Source organism: Amblyraja radiata, chromosome 4 (genome assembly GCF_010909765.2).
Source record: "Amblyraja radiata isolate CabotCenter1 chromosome 4, sAmbRad1.1.pri, whole genome shotgun sequence".
Taxonomy (NCBI): domain Eukaryota; kingdom Metazoa; phylum Chordata; class Chondrichthyes; order Rajiformes; family Rajidae; genus Amblyraja; species Amblyraja radiata.
The window spans coordinates 103,482,145-103,494,598 of NC_045959.1; the positions used below are offsets into that span (position 1 = coordinate 103,482,145).

The 12,454-nt window shown below is 46.7% G+C and overlaps 2 long non-coding RNA genes across 2 annotated transcripts; one reads left to right on the forward strand and one right to left on the reverse strand.

The window, feature by feature from the left end:
- The first annotated feature begins 344 nt into the window (after positions 1-344).
- LOC116971750 lies at positions 345-7,276 on the forward strand. Its single transcript, XR_004411610.1, has 3 exons — positions 345-359; positions 542-547; positions 7,140-7,276. It is a non-coding gene; the product is annotated as an uncharacterized LOC116971750 (long non-coding RNA).
- Positions 5,911-12,116, reverse strand: LOC116971752. Its single transcript, XR_004411611.1, has 3 exons — positions 12,105-12,116; positions 9,996-10,000; positions 5,911-5,942 (listed from the first exon to the last, which is right to left on the reverse strand). It is a non-coding gene; the product is annotated as an uncharacterized LOC116971752 (long non-coding RNA).
- Between the last annotated feature and the right edge of the window lie 338 nt (positions 12,117-12,454).

Genomic DNA, 12,454 nt, shown 5'->3' on the forward strand with positions numbered 1-12,454 from the left:
CATGGCAATATCCTCGTAAAGCTTCTTTGCATCCTTTCCAGCATCTTTCCTTTAACAGGGTGACCAAAACCAAATGTGGCCTCGAGGACGTTTTGTGCAACTGCAAAATAACCTCCCACATACACTAGGGGCCAATTCACACATACACCAAGCCAATTAACCCTACAAATCTGTACGTCTTTGGAGTGTGAGAGAAAACCGGGGCCCCTGGAGAAAACCCACGCAGGTCATGGGGAGAAGGTACAAACTCGCACTCGCAGTCAGGATCGAACCCGGGTCTTGGGTGCTACAAGCACAGTATGGCAGCAATTCTACCGCTGCGCCACCGTGCCGCCCTTAATATGTAGGAAGGAACTGCAGTTGCTGGTTTACACTGAAAATAGGCGCAAAATGCTGGAGTAACTCCGCGGGGCAGGCAGCATCTCTGGGGAGAAGGAATGGGTGACGTTTCGGGTCAAGAAGTCTGAATAAGAGTCTGGACCCAACATGTCACCCATTCCTTCTCTCCAGTGACGCTGCCTGTCCCGCCGAGTTACTCCAGCATTTTGTGTCCATCTGAAAGGAATGTGAGCAGATGAAACTATGAGTGTGTTTGCTTGCTTTATGGAGTATGCATCATCAAAGGAAACCTTCCCTTGTAGTGCATTTATGGGAAATCACAGCAAGGGATTCCTCAAATGGGCTATTTAATGTTTCAAGGGAAATTAGTTTCCTTTAGTTCGTAAGTTCATGAGGCAGAATTAGGCCATTCGGCCCATCAAGACTATTCCGCCATTCAATCATGGCTGATCTATCATTCCCTCTCAACCCCATTCTCCTGCCTTATCCCTGAAACCTCTGACACCCGTGCTAATCAAGAATCCGTCAACCTCCGCCAAAAAATATCCATTGACTTGGCCCCTTAGTTTAGAGTTATAGCACGGAAATAGGCCCTTCGGCCCACCTAGTACATGCCGACCAGCGATCCCCGCACACGAACGCTATCCTACACACACTTGGGACAATTTTACCATTTGGCCAAGCCAATTAACCTACGTCTTTGGAGTCTGAGAGCAAACCGGGGCACCATGCAGGTCACAGGGAGAACGTACGAACTCCGTACAGACAGCACCCGCAGTCAGGATTGAACCCGGGTCTCTACCGCGGCGCCACCGTGACGCCCATACTGTGGAATGAGTAGCCTTCTTCGTAGACGTTTGCCATGTCATGGTGTGGGCATCATCAATGTGCAATTACTTTGCATGCGACCACTTTCTTGCATGCTTGCATTTGGAAGGTCAAATGGTATAAAGGTTATGTGTGTATGTCAGGCTAGCATTAATCACAGGCCCTCACTACAAGGATCCTTTATAAGTCTACTTGATTTGTCGGAATGATTGATCTAGGAATGCTGAGAAGCACTAATTAGCATGCCTGATGATGATGATAAGTCTACCTGTGGGATGTCTCTCATTTATTGAATCACGAGGAAATCAATTTGGCCCTAACCCCATTGCCAGAACGAGGTCACACCCAAATTGGAGGACCAGCACCTCACGTTACACTTGGGCAGCTTCCACCCATGCAGGCGGCATGGCACGGTGGCTCAGCAGTAGAGTTGCTGCCTTACAACACCAAAGGCCCGGGTTCGATCCTGACTGCGGGCGCTTGTCTGTACGGAGCTTGTACGTTCTCCCCGTGACCTGCGTGGCTTTTCTCTGGGAGCTCCGGTTTCCTACCGCACTCCATAGACATACAGGTTTGTCGGTTCATTGGCTTCGGTAAAATAGTAACTTGTCCCCAGTGTGTGTAGATTAGTGTTAAAACGCTAGGATTGGTGGTCGACGTTGACTCGGTGGGCCGAAGGGCCTATTTCCTCGCTGTATCTCTCTGATCTAAACTAAACCAAATGGTGAGTACAGGACCAGTGCCATCAAACGCTCATCATAAGTTAACCCACTCATTTGTGGAATCATTCTCGTAAACATCCTCTTGACCCGCTCCAGGGCCAGCACATCTTCCTCAGATATGGTACCCAATATTTCTCACAATATTCCAAATGCAGCCTGACCAGCGCCTTATAGACCCACAGCATTACATCCAGAGGAGGTTTACAAGAATGGTCCCAGGAGTGAGTGGGTCAGCATATGATGAACATTTGATGGCACTGGGCCTCAACTCGCCGGAGATTAGAAGGATGACGGGGAACCTCATTGAAATGTACCGAATAGTGAAAGGCTTGGATAGAGTGGATGTGGAGAGGATGTTTCCACTTGTGGGAGAGTCTAGGACCAGAGTTCACAGCCTCAAAATTAAAGGACGTTCCTTTGGGAAGGAGATGAGAAGCAATTTCTTTAGTCAGAGGGTGGTGGATCTGTGGAATTCTTTGCCACAGAAGGCTGTGGAGGACAAGTCAATGAATATTGTTAAGGCAGAGATAGATAAATTCTTGATTAGTATGGATGTCAGAGGTTAAGGGGAGAAGGCAGGAGAATGGGGTTGAGAGGGAAAAATAGATCAGCCATGATTTTTAGCTCACAAGATGTGCTCCATTACTCCCATAATCTCACACTGGTAACTGAAAATAGTTTTATTTAGAATGAGTATTGATTTGTTATTAGGGATACAATTACATCTTAATTATCCTTCTCTATTATGCATGATTTGGTGAAGTTAAAATGGATTTTAAATGTATTAAGTATAATTGAATTTTACAAATTATGCAACATTTGTTTGGCAAACTGATTGGTGCTAACAAAACAGCATTGATTTAAACGATCACATCGTGGGAGAATTTAAAGAATGTTTCAGAGAAAACCGGAAATTCATTCATTTTTTGTGGTAGGAATAAAGTTATGAAGAAAATAATCCATTGGGATGCTAACTTTAATGTAAATATGAAATTATATTATTCACAACAAAGGAAGAATAATCTATACTGAGAAAGTTTATCAGTCTGAAAGATTACCTCTGGTTCTCCATTCACTGGGTGTTACCTGACCTATTCATAATGATAGAATCAAAGAAATTTGCAGTGTGGAAACAGGCCCTTCGGCCAAACTTGCCCATAGCGGCCAATGTGTGTGTCCCAGCTACACTAGTACCACCTGCCTGCATTTGGTCCATATACCTCTAAACCCATCTATCTATGCACCTGTCTAACTGATGCTTAAATGTTGAGATGGTCCCTGCCTCAACCACCTCCTCTGGCAGCTTGTTCCATACACCCACCAACCTTTGTGTGAAAAAGTTACCCCTCAGATTCCTATTAAATCTTTTCCCCTTCACCTTGAACCTATGTCCTCCGGTTAACGATTCCCCTACTCTGGGCAAGAGACTCTGTGCATCTACCCGATATATTCCTCTGATGATTTTATACACCTCTATCAGATCACCCCTCATCCTCCTAAGCGCCAAGGAATCGAGTCCCAGCCAACTCAACCTCTCCCTATAAGTTCAGACCCTCTAGTCCTGGCAACATCCTCGTAAATCTTCTCTGTACCCTTTCGAGCTGAACATGGAGCCCAGAATTTTGGAGAATTTCCTCCTTATTTTCTCCAAGAACTTGCATGCTAGTACAAAACATATCATCCTCAGCTCAGTACCAATATTAACATGATCACTTGAATTTGGAGAAGGGTTACTTGAAGTTGATACCTGGGTGTCATGGTACACCAGTCATTGAAAGTAGGCATGCAGGTGCAGCAGGCAGTGAAGAAAGCGAATGGTATGTTAGCATTCATAGCAAAAGGATTTGAGTATAAGAGCAGGGAGGTTCTACTGCAGTTGTACAGGGTCTTGGTGAGACCACACCTGGAGTATTGCGTACAGTTTTGGTCTCCTAATCTGAGGAAATACATTCTTGCCATAGAGGGAGTACAGAAAAGGTTCACCAGACTGATTCCTGGGATGGCGGGACTTTCATATGAAGAAAGACTGGATAGACTCGGCTTGTACACGCTAGAATTTAGAAGATTGAGGGGGGATCTTATAGAAACTTACAAAATTCTTAAGGGGTTGGACAGGCTAGATGCAGGAAGATTATTCCCGATGTTGGGGAAGTCCAGAACAAGGGGTCACAGTTTAAGGATAAGATGGAAGTCTTTTAGGACCGAGATGAGAAAATCATTTTTTACACAGAGAGTGGCGAATCTGTGGAATTCTCTGCCACATAAGGTAGTTGAGGCCAGTTCATTGGCTATATTCAAGAGGAAGTCAGATGTGGCCCTTGTGGCTAAAGGAATCATGGGGTATGGAGAGAAGGCATGTACAGGATACTGAGTTGGATGATCAGCCATGATCATATTGAATGGCGGTGCAGGCTCGAAGGGCAGAATGGCCTACTCCTGCACCTATTTTCTATGTTTCTAAGTTACCATGGGGTGTAAACTACCCAAGCGAAATATGAGGTGCTGCTCCTCCAATTTGCGCTGGGCCTCACTCTGACAGTGGACGAGGTCCAGGACAGAAAGGTCAGTGTGGGAATGGGAGGGAGAGAGGAGGGGAATGAGAGTGAATAATTTTCGCAGCATTTTAACTATTTGATAGAAGGAGCTATTTCGGAAATGTTTGCTTCAATCTGCAGTGTTTAATCTGCATTTTGCTGGTTGCAATGACAAATCTTTACCGTTTGAGACTTTTTCCCATTTTCGCTCTGCGGCTTGTTAAAACCCTTTTTCAAATCCTCTTATCGCCTCACAAATGTCATTTTTATCAAGTAACACTATAGGTTTACCAGCATCCTTCAGTGATAACTTTAAGCCAGGAGCTCCTTGCGTATTAAGTCTATAAACAATTTTCAAACACCACCAAATATAGGAATTGTGAGATAACCGATATGTGCCTACATTTCACAGAAACATAGAGACCAGGAGTAGGCCATTCGGCCCTTCGAGCCAGCACTGCCATTCAATATGATCATGGCTGATCATCCAGAATCAGTACCCCGTTCCTGCTTTCTCCCCATATCCCTTGATTCCGTTAGCCCTAAGAGCTCTATCTAACTCTCTCTGTTTCATAGAACATAGAACAGTACAGCACAGAAACAGACCCTTCGGCCCACAATGTTTGTGCTGAACATGATGCTATGTTGTTCAACTGGTTGCATCTGCTTGTACATGATCCATATACCTCTGGTCCCAGCACTTCCATAGGCATATCCAGAAGCCTCATAAATGGCTATTTCGAACATTTCACATTGGAGATCAAAAAACTGAAGATACTGGAGCCTTTTCCTAGTTCTGACGAAGGGTCATCAGGCCTGAAAACATGAACTCCGTTTCTCTTTCCACAGACGCTGCCTGATCCGTTGAGTGTTGTCTCATTTAGTGTAGAGATACAGCACGGAAACAGGCCCTTCGGCCCACCGAGTCCACACCGTCCAGCGATCCCCGCACACTAACACTACCCTACACACACACGAGGGAACAGTTTTTATATATATATATACACCAAGCCAATTAACCTACAAACCTGGACGTCTTTGGAGCGTGGGAGGAAACCGAAGCGTCTGGAGAAAACAGACGCAGGTCATGGGGAGAACGTACAAACTCCGCACAGACAGCGTCCTTAATCAGGTTCAAACCTGGGTCGCTGGCGCTGTAAGGCAGTAGCTCTACCGCTACGCCACCCTGCCGCCCTCATTGGAAACCGTGCTTCCGATATTTCCTGTTTTATTTCAAACTAAGCTCACTGTTTGATGAACACCTCCGCTCAGACTGACTCCCCTTCCCTCCCCCCCCCCCATCCCCAATCTTTGCACATCCCAAATCCTGGACTTCCCACTCGTCACTTTAGTTTCATGTATCCTGTTGTGTTTTATGACTGTTTGCAGACCAATCTCCCTCCTGGGATAAATAGAACTTCGATCATATCTTATTGGAATTTTGTCCAGATTAAAGGGATATGGGGAGGAGGCAGGAATGGGGTCCAGACCACCTGTTGCCGGAAAATCGTTGGTGGACCTGTATATCTAATTAATTAGTGGGACGGGGCATCTTGGTCAGCATAGGCAAGTTGGGCTGAAGGGCCTGTTTCTGTACTCTATGACACTATGTCAACATTACCAAAGAGAATTCAATGGAAAGTGTTTAAATGACTAATAGACAATAGACAATAAGTGCAGGAGTAGGCCATTCGGCCCTTCAAGCCAGCACCGCCATTCAATGCAATCATGGCTGATCATCCACAATCAGTACCCCATTCCTGCCTCCTCCCCATATCCCCGACTTGCTTAAACAAACATGGAGACTGTGAAGTTACATTGTCTTTAGACAACAAATGTTGATCACATGTTTTGGAACATGGTGAGAATAAAACCGTGTGCTCAATCATGCTATCTGTGGTTCATAAGTGATAGGAGAAGAATTAGGCTATTCGGCCCATCAAGTCTACTCCGCCATTCAATCATGGCTGATCTATCTCTCCCTCTCACTCCATTCTTCTCCCCATAACCACTGACACCCGCAGCTGGGCTTGTACACTCTGGAGTTTAGAAGGATGAGAGGCAATCTCATTGAAACATATAAGATTGTTAAGGGTTTGGACACGCTAGAGGCAGGAAACATGTTCCCGATGTTGGGGGAATCACCTGTAGTGCTCCCAGGTATGTGAGTCCTGGACATTTTAGCCCCTGTGTATCCAGGATGAGCTATGTGACAAGTGGCGATATGATTATGCAGTGATATGCAGTACAGAAACTGGCCCGTTGGCTCACCGGGTCCGCGCCGACCAGCGATCGCCCCGTACACTAGTACTATCTTAAAATTTGCAATTTTACCAAAGCCAACTAACCTACAAACCTGTAGGTCTATGGAGTGTGGGAGGAAACCGGAGAAAACCCACGCAGGTCACGGGGGGAACGTACAAACTCTGGCGCTGTAAGGCAGCAACTCTACTGCTGCGCCACCAATGCCGCCCTGATGTCCAACAAACTGCTCTGAACTTGGACTCTTCACATCCTGGGATTCCCTAGATCAAGGGCAATGATCTTGTGGACAATCGATGCAAGGTGCTGAGTATCTATGGATTTGAGTCGTGCATTCCATAGATTCCTTGGCCAACCTGATCTCCCGGTTGCCAAACACTTTAACTCCCCCTCCCATTCCCATACTGATCTTTCTGTCCTGGGCCTCCTTCACCGTCAGAGTGGCAAATTGGAGGAACAGCACCTCATATTTCACTTGGGCAGCTTATAGCACAGCGGCATGAATATTGATTTATCCAACTTCAAGTAAGACTTGCATCCCCTTTCTCTCCGTACCTCCCCCACACTAGTTCTACAACTAGTTTCATTGTCTTCCTGTTGGGTTTGTTACCACCTACCCCACAGCCAACAATGGACCATTGTGGGCTCCATCTCTCCTTGGTCATCGATACAATTTGCATATCTTTCATTCATTTGGTCTATATCTCTCGTTTCCTTTTACCCCAGACTCTCAGTCAGAAGAAGGGTCTCGACCCGAAACATCACCTATTCCTTTTCACCAGAGATGCTGCCTGACCCGCTGAGTTACTCCAGCTAAAGTTCTATTAAAATCTCGCATTTCAATGCTATGCCCATCGAATAACTTAGCTGCCATTAGTCTGCATTGCAAAATACAATTTGAGTCCTTGGTCGGCCCAGTGAAATACTTATCTCTACGAGATAATCTGTCACATCAATAATTTATATCAGACTTCACGATGTACTGATAATGGCTCAATTTTCATTAACTATTTATAATACATTTAGTATTCCTGCATTCTTCTACTTTGATCGTAGCTCTGCTCGTAAAGGTCCCTGCAGACGGGACAAGGATTCAACATTCCTATCAAGCACGGCACGTTGGCGCAGCGGTAGAGTTGCTGCCTCACAGCGCCAGAGACCCGGGTTCGATCCTGACGATGGGTGCTTCTCTGTACGGAATTTGTACGTTCTCCCCGTCACCTGCGTGGGTTTTCTCCGAGATTAATTTTGTTTAGCTTAGTGGTCACGTTCGAATCTGGGTTTGGTTTAGTTTAGAGACACAGCATGGAAACAGGCCCTTCGGCCCACTGAGTCCGCACCTGCACATTAACACTATCCTGCACACACTGGGGACAATTTGTACACATACACCAAGCCTATTAACCTACAAGCCTGTACGTCTTTGGAGTGTGGGAGGAAATCGAAGATGTCGGAGAAAGCCCACGCGGCCACGGGGAGAACATACATACTCCGTACAGACAGCACCCGTAGTCAGGATCGAACCCGGGTCTCTGGCGCTGTGAGGCAGCAACTCCACCGCTGCACCACCGTGCCGCCCTGATTAAACCAAATTAAACCATGGTAATCTTTCACAAGTTCACAAGTTGTGGGAGTAGAATTAGGCCATTCGGCCCATCGAGTCTACTCCACCATTCAATCATGGCTGATCTCTGCCTCCTAATCCCATTTTCCTGCCTTCCCATCATCATCTTTGTGATGACTATGCCAGGGTGCGGTGCAGAAATGTTTTATACCATGGTTGAGTACCTGTGATGTGGTTTTTTTCCTCCTAGATTAGTCAGAGTGTAGTTAATCTGTGGAACTCACTGCCACAGAGGTTTGTGGAGGCCAAGTCAGTGGATATTAATAAGGCAGAGATGGACAAATTCTTGATTAGAACGGGTGTCAAGTGTTAGACAATAAACAATAGGTGCAGGAGTAGGCCAAATGGCCCTTCAAGCCAGCACTGCAATTCAATGTGATCATGGCTGATCATCCACAATCAGTACCCCGTTCCTGCCTTCTCCCCAGATCCCCTGGCTATCTTCAAGAGCCCTATCTAGCTGTCTCTTGAAAGTTTCCAGAGAAACGGCCTCCACCGCCCTCTGAGGCAGAGAATTCCACAGACTCACAACTCTCTGTGTGGAAAAGTGTTTCCTCATCTCCGTTCTAAATGGCTTACCCCTTATTCTTAAACTGTGGCCCCAGGTTCTGGACTCCCCCAACATCGGGAACATGTTTCCTGCCGCTAGCATGTCCAAACCTTAATAATTGTATATGTTTCAATAAGATACCCTCTTATCCTTCTAAACTCCAGAGTATACAAGCCCAGCCGCTCCATTCTCTCAGCATATGACAGTCCCGCCATCCCGGGAATTAACCTTGTGAACCTACGCTGCACTCCCTCAATAGCAAGAATGACCTTATGGGGAGAATATGTGGAGAAGGCAGGACAATGGGATTAGGAGGCAGAGGTCAGCCATGATTGAATGGCGGAATAGACTCGATGGGCCGAATGGCCTAATTCAACTCGTATAACTTGCAAATGGTGCAAGTGTTGGGTCTAGATGTAAAACTAGGGAACTGCAGGTTCTGGTTATACAAAAAAGATCACAAAGTTCTGGAGTAACTCAGCGGGTCAGGCAGCATGTCTGGAGAACATGGGACATTTTGTGTTGGGTCCCTTCTTCAGACTGAATATGTTGGAGAGGTGGGTGGAAGAAAGCTGGAAGAGAGGAGAGAAGAGAGGAGCGAACTGAGATTAGTCTCTAGCCTGCTTTAGTAACCACAATGATTTGTGTCATAGAATCGTAGAGTCATAGAGTGATACAGTGTGGAAACAGGCCCTTCGGCCCAACTTGCCCACACCGGCCAACATGTTGCAGCTACACTAGCCCCACTTGCCTGTGCTTGGTCCATATCCCTCCAAACCTGTCATATCCATGTACCTGTCCAACTGCTTCTTAAATGTTGGGATAGTCCCTGCCTCAACTACCTCCTCTGGCAGCTTGCTCCGTACACCCACTGTGTGAAAAAAATTACCCCTCAGATTCCTATTAAATCTTTTCCCCTTCACCTTAAACCTGTGTCCTCTGGTTCTCGATTCCCCTACTCTGGGCAAGAGACTATGCATCTACCCGATCTATTCCTCTCATGATCTTATACACCTCAATAAGATTGCCCCATCCTCCTGCGTTCCAAGGAATAGGGTCCCAGCCTGCTCAACCACTCCCTATAGCTTCTTCTTCTTCTTGCGTATGGCGTGCACAGCCTAAAGTTGTAAGACAACTTGTTCTGTTTGATCTTCTGTTTGTGCACGTCAGGTTGATTGCATTCATCGAAACAGGGTGGACCTTGTGAAGGTTGCAAACTCCCACCCCTCCCTATAGCTCACACCCTCTAGTCCTGGCAATGTCCTGGTAAATCTTCTCTGTATCCTTTCTAGTGGCTATGTGGCTAGGTCAGTTACTTTGTTGTTCATGATCAAGGTTGTATGGGCTATAAATGACTACAATGGTAGAACTGCTGCTTCACAACATCATAAATCCGGGTGGGTTTTCTCCGGGTGCTCCGGTTTCCTCTCAGACGTGCAAGCTTGTAGGTTAAATGGCCTCTATAAAATTGCCCCTATTGTGTTGGCAATGTTCAATGTTATGTTTAGTTTATTGTCACGTGTACCAATGTACCTTGAAAACGTTTTAGAAACATAGAAACATAGAAATTAGGTGCAGGAGTAGGCCATTCGGCCCTTCGAGCCTGCACCGCCATTCAATATGATCATGGCTGATCACCCAACTCAGTATCCCGTACCTGCCTTCTCTCCATACCCTCTGATCCCCTTAGCCACGAGGGCCACATCTAACTCCCTCTTAAATATAGCCAATGAACTGACCTCGACTACCCTCTGTGGCAGAGAGTTCCAGAGATTCACCACTCTCTGTGTGAAAAAAGTTCTTCTCATCTCAGTTTTAAAGGATTTCCCTCTTATCCTTAAGCTGTGACCCCTTGTCCTGGACTTCCCCAACATCGGGAGCAATCTTCCTGCATCTAGCCTGTCCAACCCCTTAAGAATTTTATAAGTTTCTATAAGATCCCCTCTCAATCTCCTAAATTCTAGAGAGTATAAACCAAGTCTATCCAGTCTTTCTTCATAAGACAGTCCTGTTGCGTTTTGTTGCGTGCTATCCAGTCAGCCGATAATACATGATTCCAATCGATCCATTTACAGTGTATAGATAGATACCTGATAAGGGAATAACGTTTGGTGCAAGGTAAAGCCAGCAAAGTCCGATCAAGGATAGTCCGAGGGTCACCAAAGAGGGAGATAGTAGTCCAGCCGCTGGGAAAGTGGGATAACATGGAATTAGTGTGAAGGGGTGATCGAGGGTCGGTGTGGACTCGGTGGGCCGAAGGGCCTGTTTCCACGCTGTATCTCTAAACTAAATGACTTCAAGATGAGAGAGCAACTGCGGACATCTGGAAGTTACAAACCTTCCACTCAGCACCAAACATGTGGCTCCTGCAAACTGGCCGTTGGCAGGTTTAGTTAATTACAAGATGTTCCGTGCGTCTGTGTTGCAGATGGCTGTCAAATTCCATTAAAGAACAGTTATCTTTCAGGTAGTTAGCTCGGAGCGTTAGAAGTTTGGCATGGAGAGCAATGAAGGCAAGTTTGCATCCGATCATGCAGTGCAGGAACAGGCTTGTTTGGCCAGTTGAATTGGAGGCTGAGGAGAGACGCTGACGAAGCTCAGTGCGGCACGGTGGCGCAGCGGTAGAGTTGCTGCTTTACAGCGCTTGCAGCGCCGGAGACCCGGGTTCAATCCCGACTACGGGCGCTGCCTGTACGGAGCTTGTACGTTCTCCCCGTGACCTGCGTGGGTTTTCTCCAAGATCTTTGATTTCCTCCCACACTCCAAAGACATGCGGTTAATTGGCTTGGCAAAAATGTAAAAATTGTCCCCAGTGTGTGTAGGATGGTTAATATACGGGGATCGCTGGTCAGCGGGGACCCGGTGGGCTGAAGGGCCTGTTTCCATGCTGTATCTCTAAACTAAACTAAACTAAACTAAACCTTTCTGTCCTGGACCTCCCCCATTGCCAGAGTGAGGCCCAGCACAAATTGGAGGGACAGCACCTCATATTTCGCTTGGGTAGTTTATACCCCAGCGGTATGAACATTGACCTCTCTAACTTCAGATAGCCCTTGCTATATCCCTCCTTCCCCGCCTTTTCCCAGTTCTCCCACAAGTCCCACTGTCTCCACCTACATTCTTTCCCCCTCCTCCCCCCCACCCAACATCAGTCTGAAGAAGGGTCTCGACCCGAAACGTCGCCTATTCCTTCTCTCCAGAAATGCTGCCTCACCCGCTGAGTTTCTCCAGCATTTGTTGTCTACCTTTAAACTAAAGATCTGTTAGACCATAAAGGGAGGCACGGGTGGCGCACCGGTGGAGTTGCTGCCTTACTGCGCGAGAGACCCGAGTTCGATCCTGACAACGGGTGCTGTCTGTACGGAGTATGTACGTTCTCCCTGTGACCACGTGGGTTTTCTGTGGGGGAGCTACCGTTTCCTCCCCCCACTCCAAAGACGCCCAGGTTTGTACGTTAATTGGCTCCGGTAAAGCTGGAAATTGGAGAGGATTCGGACTCGGGACTCTTTTTATCTTTGTCTAAATTTGCCCATTGGCTGGTCCCATCGCAGCTTGGTTCGGCAACTCGAACGTCCAGCAATGAAGGAGAATGCAA